Raw genomic sequence first — 13,722 nt, 5'->3', positions numbered from 1 at the left:
TGGTGATCACTACTTGCTGTGAGTGGAGGGCAGGTCCGTCCAAGCATCAGGTTCCAGTCCTATCCAGGTCACAGCACCAGTCAATGTCATGGAGAATTCTCAGGCTAGGGCCACAATCAGCTGTTGAACTCTCCATGAGCATTGTTTCTGTATTCTTCCGATTCTTGGTGTGGTCAGAACTCAGAGTCGACAGAGTCAGATGCAAAGGTTTAATGTGTACTTCAAAGTTTACAAATAATGGAGGTGTCTGAAACACCAATTTTACTCCATCACTGAATTGTATTTGTGTCATGCGTCACTTGTAGTCCATGTGCCACCAGTATTTCCAGGATGTGCTGAGGCTATTTTTTAAACAATGTGATTTATTACATGCATAATTGTCAAGGGTGACTGCAGGAGCAGACAGAACAACATGTACAGCTAAGTCAGGCAGTTTATTTGTTTGCTACAAGTTACACACAAACACACATCTAGTGCTAAATAACATTTCTGAGGTAGATACTTGTACTAACCTGGACCCATTTTATGTGAGTAACTTCAACATTTATATGTTAAAGTCACTTTATTCAGGTAAATGAATACTTCAGGTTGAATGAATACCCCACATGTGACTAAAGTGGTGGACACAACTAAAAAATAAGAGTAATTATTGCTAGTATCGCAAAGAAACAGTAGGTGCCCTAGAGGCCACATAGGCCTGAGACTTTAAATCCATACCATGGTCATCCACATCCTATGATGCTGCACACAGACAAGGTCAAATGTTCTCACCATAAAATCAAATGTCCTAAAGTAGGTCAATGTCATGATCCGCGTTTTTGACTTCCTGTTGAACTTTTATTTCGGCAGGTCATGACAGGAACTGGTTTCATTTGGTTTTGTTTCACTTCACTTTGACCTAATCAGTTTGTTCACCTGTTTCACCTGTGCCTCGTTTTGTATCTCCCCTTTATATACTTTTTTCAACCACAGTTCTTTGCCAAGTTGTCTGCCCATCACTGCTCAACATTGCCTTCAGTGTTATACTCATGGAAAGGGAATTCAAGTTTGCTTTGCTTTTGTTTTTTCACATCTGGTTTTCTTCCTTGGTTTCTGTTTATGGACCTCCTCGGTTAAGTTAAGTTTACTGCTTTTTTTCCTTGTGTTAGTGATGGGCAAGTGAAGCCTCATGAAGCACTGAGGCTTTCCTGACAATTGTGCCGAAAAAGATTCAAAGCTTCAAGACTTCAGTGACGGTGACATCTGGTGGACAACTGAAGCAATAGCAACCTCTAAAGAGCACGAATGAAGCACTGGCACTGTTTCAATCCCATGACAGCAATAAAAGTTCAGACCTCTTGAGATCAAAATGATCCCAAACTTTAGAACGGCGCTTATTGGTGGGACTCGCCATGAAACTTGCCAAAATACTCTCACTCTCACTCTCCAAATCTCTATCTCCTCACAACCCCATTTTGAAGCATAATGATGCATGTTATATAGCTGGTATGGCACCAAACCACTCAAATCTGTCAAACCTGTCAAGCTGTCATTGCCTCAGAATGCATTGAAACGCCATGAGCCAATGACACACACTGAAAGACTATGAGCCAATGAAAAGCTTTGAAACACTTTGAAGCAATGAAGCACGAAGCGAAACAGTGATGATGTTCGAAGCTTCAAAGCAGTCTAAACATAACTGAGGTCCTACAGATGATTCAAGAGCTACTGTAGTAGAAGATTCATTTATTGCAGGTATAGGAAGAATCTGCTGAATTTTATCTCTAATAGTTGTGATTTTATTTGTAAAGAAACTCATAAATTCATCACTGCTGAGAGCTAAGGGAACACTGGGTTCAACAGAGCTGTGACTTTTTGTCAGCCTGGCTACAGTGCTGAAAAGAAACCTGGGATTGTTCTTATTTTCCTCTATTAGTGATGAATAGTACGCAGTTCTGGCTTTACGGAGAGCTTTTTTATATGTTAGTGGACTGTTTTTCCAGGCTAGAAAAATTTCCTCTAAGTTTGTGGAACGCCACTTCCTTTCCAGCCTTCGTGATGCCTGCTTTAAGGTACAAATATGTAAATTATACCATGGGGCTAGTCTTCTCTGATTCACTAACTTCTTTTTCAGAGGGGCCATAGAATCAAGCGTTTCACGCAGTGAGGTTACAGCACTGTCAACAATATGATCAATTTGGTAGGGAGTGGGATTGAAGCAGCTGCCTTCCACTATGTTTATACTTGGCATAGATATAAATAAAGATGGAATCATTTTCTTGAATTTATTAACAGCGTTGTCGGATAAACATCTGCTGTAGTGGAATTTTCTTCCAAACGCTGCATGATCCATCATTTTAAATTCAAAAGTTATTAAAGAATGATCTGACAAAACAGGATTTGGGGGGAAAACTATTAGATGTTCAATTTCGATGCCATAGGTCAGAACAAGATCAAGGGTGTGATTGAAACAGTGGGTGGGTTTATTAACATTTTGAATCAAACCAATTGAATCTAATATAGAATTAAATGCAATGCTGAGGCTGTTATTTTCAACATCTACATGAATGTTAAAATCTCCCACTATAATGACTTTATCTGATCTAAGCACTAAATCAGACAGGAAGTCAGGGAATTTAGTTAAAAACTCTGAGTAAGGGACAGGTGGACGGTACACAATGACAAGTAGAACTGGTTTTTGTGTTTTCCAGTTTGGATGCGAGAGACTAAGAGTGAGGCTCTCAAATGAGTTATAACTGTTCTGAGGATGAAAGTTTAATAATAGGTTTGAGTGGAAGATTGCAGCTACTCCTCCACCTCGACCTGTGCTTCGAGGAACATGATAATTTTTATGACTGAGGGGGGTTGATTCATTCAGACTGACATATTCATCCTGCTGTTACAGATGATCAAACAATCTCATGCTGTAGACCACCTCCTCGTCCTAACAATCCACCACCGGCTCAGCCTCCTCTGTATGCCCAGGGAGAAGAGGGTGTTTTCAGTGGAGCAATATTACTTCCCACAGCACCTTCTGATCCTGTGCCTCGGCCTCAATCTCCTTATGCCGAAGATAGTGAGGGAGTGCTGGTTTATTTTAACAGAGTGAAAAATGTGTTTAACACGGTGGAATACCACTATCTAAAGGTATTGGTATTGTACAGAATGGGGATTGGCAGTACGCGCAGCAGTTAAAGAATGCCATCTTAAATGGCCTCAAACCTGAAATTTCAGGATTTATTTGAAAATATCAAATTGACCATAATGACTTTCTGAGTATTATTTCCAGGGTGACAAGCCATGGCTTGAAGGCTGGGGCAGGGGGCGGGGACGAGGTCGTAGCCAGAGACCTGGCAGACCGCAGTTAGTTAACCATGACTGTTGCTACCTCTTTGGAAAAACAGGCCACTGGGCCTGCCCTCAGAGAAAGACATGGCCTGAGCAGCAGGTGGGAGGAGCAGGATACTCTGCATGACTAGACAACAAAAAAAGGTCAGATGCAAAATACGCACACTGAACAGCAGAAAAAGCCCACATCTGACTGAAGCTAACATTTTGAGCTATGAAGGAGTAACTTAAATTATGCTTTAAGAAAAAAAGCTACAGTAACATTTTTGGTGCAAGGCTTGAAAATAAAATTCCTTTTTGGTACAAAGGCTTGTAAATCAATTCTTAGCTAAGTTTTCACCTCCTACAGGAAGTCAAATACTTTTGTATGTAGATGATACTTTGATATGCTCTGAAACACAAGAACAAGACTTACACAGAAAGGAAGCTATCTTAAAGCCACAAATTAAAAGACAAATGGTGTCTTTCTTAGGTATGACAAACTTCTGCAGAGCATGGATACCAAATTATTCAGAGCTGTTTAATCCATTGTTGAAATGGAATATACATGTGTGGGGGGAGGAGAGGAAGAGAGGGGAAGGGAAGGGAAGGGAAGGGAGTGGAGGTGAGGGGTAGGGTAGGGGAGCTCAGTGCATCAATGGTCCTCGGGCAGTCTAGGCCTATAGCAGGATAACTAAGGGTGTTTCCTTGGTAGCTAAAGGCTCTGCCTCCCATTCTGCTTTTGGAAACTCTGGGAACCACAAGTAGACCTGCACTCTGAGAGCGAAGTGCTCTATTGGGATAATATGGTACTATGAGGTCTTTAAGGTATGAAGGAGCTTGATCATGAAGAGAATGTGAGAAGGAGGATTTTAAATTCTATTCTGTATTTTACAGGGAGCCAATGAAGAGAAGCTAATATAGGAGAAATATGATCTCTCTTGCTAGTTCCTGTCAGGACTCTGGCTGCAGCATTCTGGATTATCTAGAGGCTTTTTATGGAGATACTGGGACATCCAGATAGTAATGAGTTACAGTAATCAAGCCTTGAGGTAACAAATGCATGTACTAGTTTTTCTCTCATTTTGAGAAAGGATGTTCCTAATTTTGGCAATGTTGCGCAGGTGAAAGAAAGCAGTTCTAGAGATTTGTTTTATGTGTGAGTTAAAGGACATGTCCTGGTCAAAAATAACTCCAAGGTTTTTCACAGTAGTGCTGGTACCAACCAACCTACTAAGGCACCAAATACTGACAAACCTGAACAGTATTAAACCCCACCACCCTCAAAGAGACAATTGATATAGAAACATGTTATACTGATAATAATGAATGGTTGAATTGGATCACTTGCACATCCCAGCAACTGCAAGTTTCTGATTGTATTGTATGTGTGGCAGCCAGACCACAACTAGGGACTATGCCCTTTAGACTTAATCCACACAATGATGCAACAGGTCTGAACTGTACACTGCAGCTGTTTACTTCCACCTCCCCTCGGCCAGTAAACAATGTCAGTCTTTGCATTATTTGATGCCACCTGCTCCTGTTGTTACTCCACCGTTCTTTACACCTTATAGTGCTAACCTTGTGCTCTCTCTCTCCCCTAGTTTGTGCTCTCTCCCTCTCTCTCTCTCTCTCTCTCTATGTACCTTCTGCAGGTGTCCCCGGTCCTGGAGCTGTATATCGCTGATGTGCAGTTACTGGCCCCACCAACCTGCAGTGTCTATTTGTTGTTTATTGTTGCTGTTCTTTTCTCTCTCCTCTATCCACTCACCCCAACCGGTCGAGGTAGATGGCCGCCCAAACTGAGCCCGGTTCTGCTGGAGGTTTTTTCTTCCCTTAAGGGAGTTTTTCCTCTACACTGTCGCCAAGTGCTTGCTCATAAGGGATTTGTTAGGTTTTTAGTTTTTGTAAAGTGCCTTGAGATGATTAGTTTTGTGATTTGGCACTATACAAATAAAATTGAATTGATTTGAACTGAACTGAACTGAACTGAACTGAACTGAACTGAATTGAACTGAACTGAACTGAATTGAACTGAAATGAACTGAATTGAATTGAATTAATTATACCTGTTTTTCGGTGATCTCCACTGGTGCAACTCTACCACCAATGTGACCATTCCTTGGACAGGCTATGACCCTTCCTGGTTCACTGACCTTGTTGCATCACGTGTGGTTGTATTGTGGGGGAAACCAATTGAGACCAGTGCTTCCACCTGATTGGCAAGGAACCTGTGCTCTTATATGATTGGTGATGCCATTTTATGTGTTACCTCTGTCTGGTTCTTCCCTAGACAACCCACACCGTGTGAAAAGAGACACTGCAGCAGCCAGCAGTTTTGATAACAGAGTGTACACTGATTCCATCGGAGTGCCCAGAGGAGTCCCCAACAAGTGTAAAGCTAGAAACCAGGTTGCAGCATGGTTTGAATCTTTCCTGGTTTGGTGGTCAACCATTAATAAAAATGTTGATTATGTCGTGTCCTGATGTCCTTCTCACTTTTGGGAAATCATCAATCTGACTAAATTATAACTGACTCAAGTTTACTAAGTGTAGATGGCAATCTTCTTCATCAGGATCCCAAACATAAGAGAGACCACTGAATCCAAGTGCACAGGTGTTTATTCACACAACACACAGTACAGACTAGGTGAGTTACCCTGGGGTAGACTGACAATGCTTCTGAAGCTCTCTGCTTTTATACCTATGGTCAAGGGTTTGATCTATGCCCCTTGACCCACCTCTTTTCATTTCAAAGTTATGTCCATTTACCACTATTAAATTCCCATTTTTGGTCATATTGGTGTATAGCTCCTTCTCAATTCCTTTTTTTAAGATGCTGGGGGACCCACACCCCGCCCAACTCTTCTGCAAGGGCTTGGTGTGATTGTCCCCACCCTCTCTTCCCAATCCTTGTTAGATTCTTGGATACATACATAGGTACAGTGGGTACGGAAAGTATTCAGACCCCTTTAAATTTTTCACTCTTTGTGTCATTGCAGCCATTTGCCAAAATCAAAAAAGGTCATTTTATTTCTCATTAATGTACACTCAGCACCCCATCTTGACAGAAAAAAACAGAAATGTAGAAATTTTTGCAAATTTATTAAAAAAGAAAAACTGAAATATCACATGGTCATAAGTATTCAGACCCTTTGCAGTGACACTCACATTGAACTCACGCTGTCCATTTCTTCTGATCCTCCTTGAGATGGTTCTGCTCCTTCATTGGAGTCCAGCTGTGTTTAATTAAACTGATTGGACTTAATTAGGAAAGGCACACACCTGTCTATAGACCTTACAGCTCACAGTGCATGTCAGAGCAAATGAGAATCATGAGGTCGAAGGAACTGCCCAAGGAGCTCAGAGACAGAATTGTGGCAAGGCACAAATCTGGCCAAGGTTACAAAAGAATTTCTGCAGCACTCAAGGTTCCTAAGAGCCCAGTGGCCTCCATAATCCTCAAATGGAAAAAGTTTGGGACTACCAGAACTCTTCCTAGACCTGGCCGTCCAGCCAAACTGAGCAATCCTGGGAGAAGAGCCTTGGTGAGAGAGGTAAAGAAGAACCCAAAGATCACTGTGGCTGAGCTCCAGAGATGCAGTAGGGAGATGAGAGAAAGTTCCACAAAGTCAACTACCACTGCAGCCCTCCACCAGTCGGGGCTTTATGGCAGAGTGGCCCGATGGAAGCCTCTCCTCAGTGCAAGACACATGAAAGCCCACGTAGAGTTTGCCAAAAAACACATGAAGGACTCCCAGACTATGAGAAATAAGATTCTCTGGTCTGATGAGACCAAGATTGAACTTTTTGGCATTAATTCTAAGCGGTATGTGTGGAGAAAACCAGGCACTGCTCCTCTCCTGTCCAATACAATCCCTACAGTGAAACATGGTGGTGGGAGCATCATGTTGTGGGGGTGTTTTTCAGCTGCAGGGACAGGATGACTGGTTGCAATTGAAGGAAAGATGAATGCGGCCAAGTACAGAGATATCCTGGAATAAAACCTCTTGCAGAGTGCTCAGGACCTCAGACTGGGCCGAAGGTTCACCTTTCAACAGGACAATGACCCTAAGCACACAGCTAAAATAACAAAGGAGTGGCTTCGGAACAACTCTGTGACCGTTCTTGACTGGCCCAGCCAGAACCCTGACCTAAACCCAATTGAGCATCTCTGGAGAGACCTGAAAATGGCGGTCCACCAACTTTCACCATCCAACCTGACAGAATTGGAGAGGATCTGCAAGGAAGAATGGCAGAGGATCCCCAAATCCAGGTGTGAAAAACTTGTTGCATCATTCCCAAGAAGACTCATGGCTGTAGTATCTCAAAAGGGTGCTTCTACTCAATACTGAGCACAAGGTCTGAATACTTATGACCATGTGATATTTCAGTTTTTCTTTTTTAATAAATTTGCAAAAATTTCTACATTTGTTTTTTTTCTGTCAAGATGGGTTGCTGAGTGTAGATTAATGAGAAATAAAATGAACTTTTTTGATTTGGCAAATGGCTGCTGTGAGGATTTTACAACAGAACAAATGGTCACTAACTTAAACCAATGTGGGGGCTGAATGTTTGCTTGACCCTTTCATGGTATGTGGTTCTGTCTGTTTTATTGGTTTAGTGTTTTAGGGTAGAAGGTTGTAAATAACTGCCAACAATTTGTTTCTTTGATGGTAAGAAGACTGAAGATAGTACTTGAACAAACGTGGAGTCTGTTCAAGATTAGTCCACCCCTTTCTTGTCAAAATGTATATAAACTGGTCTTTTAACACAGACGGGAGAGGACATTCTGCAAGGACGTCCTCTCCGGGTCCGTGATTAAACTGAGATGATTCATCACACTTGTGGTTGTTTTCTGAGAATTAGCAACTCTCAAACTTAAAGAAATTTCTACCACAATTTGGCGACGAGGATGGGATGGACAGGCCACTGACCAGCGCCTGTTCTGGACCGAAGGAACCACCGGTGGTAAAATTTAAAAATGAAGGGAAAGTTCCGCTCCGACAAACGGAGGGCTGGAATCCCGCCTTAGGTCAGAACGGGTGGCGGACAGTGGATGCTCCATTCATTTAATAAGTGAGTACAGTGTTATGAATCATTTCTTGTGTATGTCTGTTAAGTGTTGATTTATGTTTTTGGTCTGCGTCAAAATGAAAAACCCTAGGTGTGTGTGTTTGGTAATCACGTGATCTTTGTAATCCCTCCTGGTAATGAGACCAGTGTGTCTGAGGGACAGACGCCAGATGATGAAAAAATAATCCTAACAAAACAAAAAACGAAAAAGAAAGAAAAAAAAGAAACAACGAGAAAACCCCACTGGCTGAGGATTACAAACGTAAGTCTTCCTTCGGGAAGCCATATGGTTTATTAAGGAAACGACCCGTACGTGGAAAACATGAAAAAATTAAGACAGTACTGAAGAAGTAAGCTCTGATTGTTAATGAGAAGTTCGATAATGTTGTTAATGTGAACTAAGCTGTTAAATGAGAAGTAAGCTATTGTTAATGAGAAATACGACAATGTTGTTAAATGAGAAGTAAGCTATTGTTAATGAGAAGTATGCTATTGTCTATGAGGAGTAAGATGTTATTGGCTATAAGAAGTGAACTATTATTGTCTATAAGAACCACCTTAGAATTTGTCCCATATCATGAACTGGGCATATGAATGTGATGATAATGTCATAAGCTTTGTGGTGACTCCTTCAGTGTCTTGTATGCACAAAGTGTGTACAATAAGGGTACGTTGCTCGGAACGAAAGTGTCATACAAACTACCTGGCTGAAGAAAGTTACCCAAAGTTAGTGTTTGTCTGATAAGATCTGACCATACGATGAGATGGGAAGATCAGTGTGAATGAGAAATTATTGTGTGTGTGTTATAAGCCCAATGAAAGTGTAAGCACCAGCCCCAGTGCTAAATGATGGTAGATAAATGGGTTAAAAATGTGGTTATAGAATGTTGTTGAGAAGGAGAAGAGGAAGTGAAAGAAGGAAAACAAAGAAGGAAGAAATAAATTGGCACTCTTTTCAAGAGTGAGAAAGGGAGGCAGAAATAGAAGTAAGAAAAAACTGCTGCAGAATTAAGGGTAAAGTTAGAGAAGTGATGTTGAGGAGAATAAGAAGGTAAAATAGAAATGTAGGGTGAGAAAGTAGTAGTTATGTGTTGCAGGTTCGTCAAACTCCGATGGGGACACATCAGACCCAAAACACAGCACCAGTGGGATCACAACAATTCACCGCTACGATGGACACCTTGGATGAAGCTGTGCGGACTGCAATTCCTCTGAGAGTCTGCTGGTTTCAGATTCATGATACTGGATAAAAGGGGGATGAGTGAGTCACCAGCTGATTATTGCACCCGCATGGTAACTATTCGCTGCACACTCCGGATAATGCAGCATACAGTCACCTGTGGAAGACTGCATTAATAAATGTCTCAACCTGGCCCAAGGAGCTGCGTCAAGATGTCATGTGTCAGCTGGGAAACAAAGACTTTGAAAAATGTATGGACACATGTCTTACATGCAGAAAGGAACCGAGAGAAGTCAGACATGGACCAGATAAAAAATAAAATTCTCCAAACTGCTCACCAGCAGGAACCTACCGAGCCTGCGATCTCGACAGAACAACAGAAGGAGACGTCAGAGGAATCAAGAATTTCTGCAGAATCAGCTTCAAAGAGAACAGTTTCACACTTTAAAGGACATGGACACATATCCTATAACTGAATCAACAAAGACTGATGAAATACAATTGAATGATTGGACCTCAGGAAACCCATATGATGACAGTGCTATAGAAATACCCTGACTAATAATGTAATGTTTTTTGGAGGAATTATAATTGTGTTGACACTTTGTGTCAAAAGGGGGGAATGTGAGGATTTTACAACAGAACAAATGGTCACTAACTTAAACCAATGTGGGGGCTGAATGTTTGCTTGACCCTTTCATGGTATGTGGTTCTGTCTGTTTTATTGGTTTAGTGTTTTAGGGTAGAAGGTTGTAAATAACTGCCAACAATTTGTTTCTTTGATGGTAAGAAGACTGAAGATAGTACTTGAACAAACGTGGAGTCTGTTCAAGATTAGTCCACCCCTTTCTTGTCTAAATGTATATAAACTGGTCTTTTAACACAGACGGGAGAGGACATTCTGCAAGGACGTCCTCTCCGGGCCTGTGATTAAACTGAGATGATTCATCACACTTGTGGTTGTTTTCTGAGAATTAGCAACTCTCAAACTTAAAGAAATTTCTACCACACTGCAATGACACAAAGAGTCAGAGGGTCTGAATACTTTCCGTACCCACTGTATATGACACACACTATCATGTACACTTCTTTTCCATACATGGCTTTTACTGCAGAGCATTTTACTCACACATGTCCGTTTAAGGTATTGTAATACCTCTCTGTGCTTTAATGTTTTTTCTTTATGTGAAATATGACTTTTCAGAATTCTTCACAAGCTATATAGTTTTCCTATGTGTGGCCTTAGCTTCCCAGATTTTATACACAACATTCCCCCCTTTGGTCCTAAAAGGACCATCCATCAGTCCATTCAGTGAAACCAAGCCATCACATAGTCATTTTAAAAATGAAGATACACAGTTTGATTATACTTTTTCTACAATTCCCGCAGTGAGGGTTGTCCTCCAGGAAGTTACCCCTCCTGCTAATATGCAGGTGCCAGGTTCTTCCCAAATGATCCCAGTGCTCATGAGTAGTGTATACTGGTTTATGCGGCGGGGGCTATTAAGGGGGGTCACTTTTTATGGCCGTTATTTATGACAGTCATAAAGATAATAAACCATAAAATTGTCGTCACGCTCCCCACCCACCGGGCGGTGCGATTTTCCTATTGGTCATGACGTTACTCATGGGTTGTGTCGGTTACGGTGTATAAATGTAGGTGTATGTGGGTCATTCAGTATGATTTTATCTAAGTTCGACTTCGAGCAACCATGGGCAGCAGCGGAATCTCTAGTGACGTCGTTATCACGGGCGGATGCGGCGGTGGGCGCGTCGCCGGAAACGGCGGGCGCGTCGACGGAAACGGTGGCAGCGCGCATGCGTCGTGTGACCTAGGTACGTGTCCCGCGATTATTCCTGGCGCGCCAATCAAACGTCGTAGAAGGCATGTGTCTGACGATGCTGCAGGCCCCCGCGTTTGGCTGTACGAGGGCTCGCTAGGGTACGTTTACGAGTTTAAATATAGTGAGGGGAGGGTCGTGTTTCTCGGGGAAAATGTGTGTACCGGGGAGCGGTGGGGTCATGGAGGGTCGCGGGCTATGACTGTGGAGGACTGGATGATATTTCGCACTGAGATATGTACCGATCTCAACCACCGAGGCGCTGACAACGATACTTATGTCATACAGTGGGCCACCAGTCCTGACAGTCAGCAGTTATTCAGGGTATTCGCCAATCGTTTTGATGCGCACGCGTCAGATTTCATTCTGATAAGAGTGTGTGATGACAGAGAGCAAATCGTATCGCGGCGTAATCATACAGAGTGGGACATACACCCCTATCCGGTGTGGTCCGGCGACAATATCTCATGGTTTAAGGACTTCTATTTTATCCAGTGGGCTGACTGGTGGGGCCTGCAAGATGTGTTCGCCAAGATTGACAATGCAATCAGCGAGGACGAGGGTATCTCAGATGCTAGTGGGGTTAGGAGATGCTTGCTTTATGATGACATGGAATTTCCTGAGGAAATGTGTCTCTCGCCTGCTGAGCAAGGTGCGACCCAGAGCCTGTGAGACAGGACGGTAAGAATCTGCAGACCTATGCGGCGGTCAGGTGTGTGTTTGTGTGTGTGTGTGTGTGTGTGTGGTCAATAGTGTTTAACGTTGTATTTCATATTTCTAAAAATAGAGATTGACGGGCCCATGACTCTGGAGGCGGAGCAGGAATTGTATCGCTGGATTCACCCAACATCAACGCCGCGCCCCAGAGATGAAGACGAGTCAGCGGCCTTTGTAAAGATGATGGAGAATGGAGTAACGCATTTGCTGTACAGAGCGTTAGCTCAATGCTGGATCGACCGCGAGAAATGGTGCCGGGCCTGCGAGGTTGACTGTCTGTCCCAGGAAAACCACGAGTGTCTTTACGGGTTCCCTGCAGAATTCATGGAGCGTCGTTTTGACTTTGTTATGGAGAGGTTGTGGTCGGCCCGATTCATTCCTGCTCTCTCAGCATACCTGCGCAAGAATGGCATGGTTGTCGAAAACGCCAGGATCGCAGGGGCTGCTGAAGTTATTCTGCAAAACCAAAAGACCTCAGAGAAACGCATCAAACCTGAAGAAGTCTGGGGTTTCAAGAATTTTGCTGAAATTGAAAATCTGTCAGTCCTCGTGGACACCTGGGCAGCAGGGGTAGTGTGAAAACAGCATTGTACCAAGTCTATCCGTTGTTATTGTGTTTTCTCATTAAACGCCACTGTATTCATTAAATATCTGTGAAGCTCTCCATCGTTTTATGTTTTGATGTTTGTTCATTCATTCTTTCATTATGTATGTTTTATCATATAACACTGGCTGATATTTGTGAAGCTCTCCATCATTAAACACCACTGTATTCATTAAACGCTACTGTATTCAATCATTAACACCGTCTGGGTACCATGCTGATGATTGTGAATAAAAAACATGAGCTTTGAAAAGAAACTAGTCATTATTTTACACGATGGAGGGGGTGATGCACAGAATTTATCATGATCCATCCCACCCCGGTGGGCTATCAGGTATTAATAAGCTGCGCAATGCAGTTAGATCAGACGTAGGGGGTAATCCTGCATTATCTGATGTCAAAAAATATCTATGGGGACAAGATGCATACAGTTTACACGCACCCAGCAGGAAAAATTTCCCCAGGCGGCGAGTGTTGGCGGGAGGGATAGACCGACAGCATCAGTGCGATCTTGTGGACATGAGCGAATATGCTGCAGAAAACGATAAAGTGCGCTATCTATTAATGTGCATCGATGTATTTTCAAAATATGCCTGGGTTCGCTGTCTAACATCAAAGAGCGGGCCTGCTGTAGCAGACGCATATAAGAGCATACTGGATGAAGGTAGGGTGCCACTTAGGCTGCAGACTGACCATGGGACAGAGTTTCACAACCGTCACTTTAAACAGTTGTTGAAAAAGCACAACATTGTACTTTTCTCTACATATAACGAAACTAAAGCCAGCGTCGTGGAGTGGTTTAACAGAACGTTTAAAGCGCGGATGTGGTGCTATTTAACAGATGTTAATTCACGAAGATATATTGATAAAATAGACGATCTGGTGCGGGCATATAACTCGGCATATCACAGGTCAATTAAAAGATCCCCAGTATCTGTGAATAGAGAAAATGAGAAAGAGGTGATCAAGACGCTGTACAGGACCAAGGATGAAAT

Source organism: Mastacembelus armatus, chromosome 16 (assembly GCF_900324485.2).
Source record: "Mastacembelus armatus chromosome 16, fMasArm1.2, whole genome shotgun sequence".
NCBI lineage: Eukaryota > Metazoa > Chordata > Actinopteri > Synbranchiformes > Mastacembelidae > Mastacembelus > Mastacembelus armatus.
The sequence above is the reverse complement of the archived record's forward strand: the minus strand, read 5'-3'. Positions refer to the sequence as shown.